The sequence below is a fragment of the Daphnia magna genome, linkage group LG2, assembly GCF_020631705.1.
Source record: "Daphnia magna isolate NIES linkage group LG2, ASM2063170v1.1, whole genome shotgun sequence".
Lineage (NCBI taxonomy): Eukaryota > Metazoa > Arthropoda > Branchiopoda > Diplostraca > Daphniidae > Daphnia > Daphnia magna.
Window position 1 is genome coordinate 7,719,797 of NC_059183.1, and position 7,399 is coordinate 7,727,195.

The 7,399-nt window shown below is 39.8% G+C and overlaps 1 pseudogene; it reads left to right on the forward strand.

Moving 5' to 3' along the window:
* Positions 1–5,794: 5,794 nt before the first annotated feature.
* LOC123469872 lies at positions 5,795–7,059 on the forward strand (annotated as a pseudogene).
* Positions 7,060–7,399: the final 340 nt, after the last annotated feature.

Consider the following 7,399-nt stretch of genomic DNA (forward strand, 5'->3'; position numbering starts at 1 on the left):
AAGGTTCGTCTGAGAAGAAAGATAACAGCATATTTGTTAAATGCACTACCAAGAGTATAGTTTAATGCTAATACCGAAAAACAAAAATTTTTAACGGGAGATCTACCGGCGTCAGCCCGAACACAATAACGGTTTTGCAGTCTTCTTTATCCGACGACTTCTTCAAACTCAAACATACAAAAGCTTGCATACCAAGCTTTGATGAACGGCGCGACATCAATTTTGTCGTGATACGCTAATAACAAGCAGCTTTCTTCCGTCATTCAACCTTTTTAAGAATTCTTCATATGTGTACCATCATGTAACAGATGTTCAAACTTTTCCGGAACGTGTTAACAGTCACCTTTTTCGTCAACAGTTTTTTGCATAATGAAACATTGCGTATGTACCAGACCCTTGGTTACGTCTGTTTTGGCGAGAAATGAAAGCAAAACCGCCTGTCATTTTCAAAGGAAAAAGAAAAAATGTGGCAAAAACTTAATTCGCAGCTTGACGAAAACAAATCGCAAAATTTGTCGTTACAGTCCGTCCGCTACGTAAATAATCGCCTTCTGTCTTCTTTTCACAAGGAAGTCGAGAAGATTGATGTTTTTAAAGGGAAAAAGAACGGACTACCCGGCACCTGTTTTAAACGCATGTTTGGCGTAGTGAAGGTAGTCTCGTCCCAGTCTGGACCACTTTATCGCGCTGCCATCATCATCCGTGCTGTTGTCGGTATGCGGCTCGTAGCACGATTCGTCAATGACCAATGTTGAATGGGCAAACTCTTGCGGTCCCGAAAATCCCACAACGTTCCATCTATAGAATTGCAGAAATGTTGAATGGCAAAACCAAGTAAATAATCAAGTAGAACCAAGTCAGATCCGTCTATAACGACGTGTGGCATCAACCATCTGGCATTACCGCCTTGTGGTTTCATCCACAATGAGAGGAATTTATTCAAGTTCGTCTAACGTTTTCCTGTAATATTTTTTCCTTTAACGGCGTCGGCATCATATGGGCCAGCCGCCTTTATTCTCGTGCCACAAGTACCATCAAATGTTAGCTGAATGAAGAAGACATGCGTCCAGCAATGTGCTGACAATATTGCCACGCTGCTCGTAGCCTAAAACATGTCGAGACTTGTTGTCTCCTATGTAGTTGTGTTTAACCTTCACCATTTATTAAGATTTGAACGTCAATATTATTAAGTGTAGGAAGTTGATGGTACACTTTTCGGTTGGGCGAACGTTTTTTGCGACGAAGCGGAAATGAAAAACAATTATTCAAAGCAAAAACACAAACATAGCAGTTCCCCAATAAAAAATCAAATCTTTCCAATCTCAAAATTCATTACTCAAAAATTTAGGACCTACTTTACCTGCCTACATTCTTTATCGAAAAGAAAAAACATGAACAAAACGTTGTTGAAGAAATGAAATATCTCCATTTCAACCGAGAAGAGAATTAACATACAGCCATTGCAATAGGATATTCGAGAAGAAAAAAAGAGAGACCAGACAAATTTTCAATTGCCTCAAGAACTGAATTAGACCCTATATTCCCACAACAAGTGTACTAAGAATACATACCTCATTTTTTCCAGAAAAACTATATGCCCCTTTTTTAACATATGTAATTTCACAAAACCCAAACAAAACCTAAACGATTGCATGGGACTAAGAACAAAATCGAGGAACAAACCAGACACTTAGTGTGAAAAAATACAAACTCGTCTATCCCGAGAGTGTTACCCCTCTCCCAAGAGATGTATACAATACTGTTAGGATCATAATCAACTTGATATTGAATAAAGAAAAATTGACAAATTTACATTATCTTTGCTAAAAAAGGCTAGACAAATTCCAAGGTGGAGCAGGGTCCCTACTTTACTTGTGAGCCCCCTCATGTCATCTAACAGTAGAAACCGACCATTCTATTTCCAACAACACCTAAAATAGAAAAAATAAAAACGCTCATCTGTTTGTAGTTTTGTTTGGGATCGGGTGGAATCTTCCACTCTAGCGCGGCGTGGCTTGCCATATGCTTCACTACGCCGCCCCACTGACCCTTTACTAAAACCAGACGCTATTTTAGAAAAATCTGTCGACAATTGGGCATTGAAAGAAGCGTTTCTCATTCTAACCTGCGGACTAGTATGGAGGGAAGAGGGAAGATAAGTACTATCATCACCCCTACCTTCCTTTTTCGACCATGCGTAGTTAGCAACAAAGAGAGGTCACTTGCGCTAGTTTGGATCCTCTGCAGAATTCCTTCTATGAATTAGACTCCCAACAGCCATACTCCACCACGTCCACCGTCTGTTTAACATGTAAAAAGGAGTAGCGAAGGGAAAATTAGTTGTGCTACTAAAAACGTAGGTGCTATATTCAACCCGAAGGGAGGAGGAAACGCACTTAACTGACCTGAATTCGGACGATATTCAGAGTGATGATACTGCCGATTTCTCCCCCAGGATACAAGCACTGAAGCACCGAGGAACTGAATATTGAGATCGGAAGAAAATAACAAACAAGAAAAGCTAGATAGGGATGTTGAAAAAGAAAATATTCGTGACAAGAGAATCAAGTCCCGTCATTCAGCTGTCAGGAGGCATAGCAATTTCCCACAACGTACCAAACGAACTAGCCATATGCCCTGGCCTGACTGGCTATAAACCCAGCCGATCAGCCCGTTGACGAACAAGAAAAATCCCAAAAGCGATCACCGTATACGTCGAAAATCTAATGGTGAACATAAATTAAAGAAACAAAACACAAATTCCGATGAAAGGACATCGAAAACAAATAATAAAACAATGCAGTAAATGGCTGTGTTTATGTACAAAGTTCCGGACAGGGAAACGGTTTAACTTTGTCGTCGATGTGGCTAATACCCAGAACCATGTAGCCGATGAAGCGATACATCCAAGAAAACTGAACAACAAAAACGGGCATAATATTCATCGTTAAAATATTTCCGGTGGAACATTTTGCAAAACAAATCCCCCTCACGGAAAAATTATGACAAAAGTGCCCAGTCAAAAGCAAAGTAATCACCAATCCAGCCCCAGTTTTGCTTCTTAAACAATGTGATGGTCGATCCCTAGGTAATTTCACTTAATTGAAGTAACCCCGACAGCAAAATTCCGGGGTGTCGACCTAAGTAAGGGCAAAAATTATCCAACAACTGAAGCACGGGCGACATCTTGTCTTTGCTAATCTTTTTTGGCCAGCTTGAACGCAGAAGAAGTTTCTATCCATCGATCCCGCTGCTCGAATATATCTGGACATCAACTGGCTGCGGTGCCGCAACGCAACCTCTTGTTTGAGAGTCCGCTCGGCCCCTAAGGTCGGGTGCCACGGTTTTTCAACAGGTACCAGTTTCTGTCAAACAAACGGTAGGACCAGTTGCTAGTCCCCCCCGCAGCCCAAAGGCCATGAATTCAGTTGCCCAACGTCAAATAACGGCCATTATGTACAAACACACGGAAGATAAACTAATAGATATGTGATTTCCCTAGAAAAAAAAAAAAGAAAACACATTCTTTTGTCCAAGTCCCACAACCTAGAATCCGTTTCTTTCGTTTTCGAAACAGACGCATAGAAAAGAACTGAAGAGGCTAAAAGGATGAATTCTTGATGAGATGATACTTCCCACTTGATTCAGGTTAAATGGTTGTAGAGACAAACCCTTTCCTCAAAACTTGTTTGCTTATAATCAATTCTCTTGGTTTCAGCTTTCCAAATTGTTCTACCGGAGAAATTCTCAATATCGAATCTTGTTTCGGTATCGTGAAATATGCTATTCTTTTCCAAATCTTTGGAGCAGTAATTAAGCCAATAAGGTTGGTCCAATGGTTGGATTTTACTAATTCTCGTAGTATTTTTTTCAATTCGAAAGAGCCACTGTATGGGGGTTCCGGATTTGCTTTTTGTTAACTGGGAATTCTTGATAATAACCCTAGATAATGTTCTCCCCCTCGCATCGTCCAAGCAATGCGGAGAGTAAACTCATCTGTCGTGGAACGGGGGAAGTGCGGTGCAACAATAGTCCCTCCAAAAAATAAAAGATTTATTCTGAAAACAGGCCCTGCCTATGATGATCAATTGATTAAATAACAAGAGCGTGAATGGAGAGGTGAATACGTCGCTCAAGATAAGGCAAGTTAAACTTAGAGTAGCTTAAAATGCAACCCTATCAATATTACGCCCCCGAGGAAATATATTCTTCGTTATAGAGTCAGTTCTTTTTGAATTTCAAGACTGTTTTTTAAAACAGTAAAATAGAAAAGATATATTGCGTGTATGCGATTCGGCCAATTGTGTATGACGTATGTATGGTTTGTTCACGTTGTCTGTTGGACCGTCATTTATTACATATTTTCCGTGGGAACTAAGGGAATGGGCCACTTGCGGATTTTTCTTCCCTCGTTCCCTACGTACTGGGCCGAAGCCGTACTATTTCATTTCGTTATTTTTTCGTACCATTAATAAACAGAAACCCAGTGGTGGTCGTTGTCTATAAATATAGCAACATGCGGAAAGTAAAATAACGATATAAAGGCTGCTGCAACAAAGTAGCCATATGGAGAATCATGGAAATTGGACTTGTGGGAGTAGACGAAGAACTCCGGAAGAGATTTTAGTTCTTTTTACCCCCTCATTACAGCGTAGACTTCAGCTTCGTCAAGATTCTTCTTCTCAACCTCATTTCCAGTTGATTTCTAACGACTTAAAATTTCCCCAGAAACTTGGTATCCTGAATCTGGTTGGTTAGGCTCGTTTCACTGGAAACCGGAGAATGTGAATCAATAAAAAAATAAAATAAAATTTTTTTCCTTGTAACTCAGCAAGAATCGTAAAGTGTTGAGCCTGATTAGCTGACGAGTTGCCCGTTCCTTTTTTTCAAGACTTACTAAACAGAAGAAGTTCTCTTTCGTTTCCGCGCCATCTGCTGTTAGCTTTGTTTTGCAATAACCATTTCGTTCGGTTTTGACAGGTCTCTTGAACAAGTCAGATAACAATCAACCGCCTACATGTCCCGAGAAAATGGATTTGCTTCCTCTTGCTCTCAGTAACAAACCATAAAAAAACCACCAATCTTTACTTTGATTACTTATGTGTAGAACATTTTCCTCCCCATCAGGCTTATTATGTTTCGTTTCTTGCATTTTTTCTGGAATCAGCAAAAGTGCAGGAACAAGCGATAGGTAAAATTGATGAGCTCTTTATCCGATATATTGATCCTAGTATGACTCTTTATTTCTCCTCCTTCCTTCTGTCAAGATTCCTCTTGAAGTACACAATGAAGAGACCTGTAGTTTTATTATTGGTATGATAATTTTTTTGCTAATTAAAATTAGTAAAATAAGCAATTCACAATTACTTTTATTGTTCCTTTTGTTTTCCAAGTTCTATGCACCTTAGTGTAGTATGCCGAAAAAGTGGAGCCATTTGGAACCAAGTTTCCCAGTCACTATATCCTCAGTTGTCACGGGTTGCTCAAGTGGATTGTCGACGGTTCCCCAACGTAGCTTTCTGAATTTAAAGTGAAAGGATTTCCCCTGCTTTGATATTCGCAATATTACTGAAAGGTTCTAGATTTAAAAATTCCTTAACATTATGTTTTATGTTGGTGGCATAGAAAAATGGGAGACATTCCATTACATAGGGAGAAAGGACCGAGGAGGCCTTAGTTTGATTATGCACAAGCGGATCGAGCTCTTCCACCCCATTCAAGTCATTTGGATGACTCAAACACCATGAAAACAAAATCAACTCCTTTTGAAATTTTTTTCTTTATATTGGAGACAATGCAGGACCTACTTGGGTAGAATTTCCCAACAGCACAGTTTCTTTTTGAAAGTCGTCCAAGCGTAACTTTTTGCTGGTTGCAGAGGCTTTGAATTCAATAGCGACGACGGGTAATGCCGTTCAGTATACATCGCCACACCCTTCCCCTATATTGCTCCCTGTTTTATTGTAAGTGGTATAGAAACCGTCGACATCTTTCACCCTGAGTATAATGGTTTTCAAAGACAACTTTTATTAAATAATTGCAAAGGAAGTAAATGAGTTTGCTCTGGAAAACCGTTTGGGAAGGGGAAGAAAGCAGAGACGACCCTAGCCTAAGCTGAATTAAGATAACTACTGAAACTGAATCAATGTGAAGATTCCCGAATGTGGTCGGGAAATCCCAATTAATTTGGAAACTTCCCATCAAAGTCATAAAAATCGAAAAATGCATCGTCTTGGTTGTTACGGAAGTGGACAAAGTTAGTGAGATGCCAGAAGCCCACTTAGAGAGAGAGTAATTATTTTGTTCTTAGATTATTCACACTAGCCATAACCTAACAATTTTTCCTTAAATCTTGGTTTGTTTTTATTTTACAGCCTACACGGAAGCAATGAAAAGCGATTTGCTGAAACATATCATAGCATCTATCATGAGGTATTCAATAATTTATTCAACATAAATCTCCCATGACTTAAGTAACATGTTTTCATTCCCTTTTTCTTTTTCTTTTTCCTTTTTTTTCCTTTTTCCCTTTTTTTTCCTTTTCTTTTAAACATTTACATAGATTTCCTCTTTGGATGGACTGGGTCACCCAGAATTAGCCAATTCTATATCAAGACAACCCTACCAGTGCCAAGTTTAATCGTCATTAACGCGACCAATTACCTTCACCACATCCCTAGAAAAACATACCCTCTAAATATTGACCCACAGAAACTTGGCTGATTTCCTCCAACCAGATTCTTCGAAATGACATTGAAGTAACACAATAAAAGCTAGGGAAGAGTTGTTTTTCTTAATTAAGTTCCTTACATAAGAAACTATTATGGCAATTACCCCCTTAGTTCTCCTCATAATGGAACCCCTAAGGCTTTATAGGTGGTATAGGTGTGATGGCGCAGGCTAAGCGCATGCCTTGCTACGAAGGAACTACCACCCTGGCTAAGCATGTAGTGCCAACAACCCCAGTTCTCACTTAGCGTCATCATCGGACTCCCCTTGGGCTTCCTCAGCCTCATTTGCTACTCCATGTGGTGTGCCGATATCATGGACGCATCCTGAGGAATGACTCAAAGTAATTTAAGGAATGAGAGAACCATTCACTGCCTCACCAACAAGCAGTTAAAAATGTGTGACGAGACCATTGTTTTTTTTACTTTATCTTTACTTAACGTGACAGATGTTCAGGAAAAAGAAGATTAGGAAGAACATATCCCTATATAGAATGAATCTTCCTCTCTCCTCATTTCCCCTTCGTACTTCTTAGTCACCACGTGTTGTTCCAGCAAGCTATTGCTGCTGGTTATTTTTGTGAATGTCATCAGTGTGCCCAAGTCTCAAGCGTTTGGATGCCACCTAGATCTTTCTCTTGTTCTACGTCCAACAGCCCCGCATGCTGTCT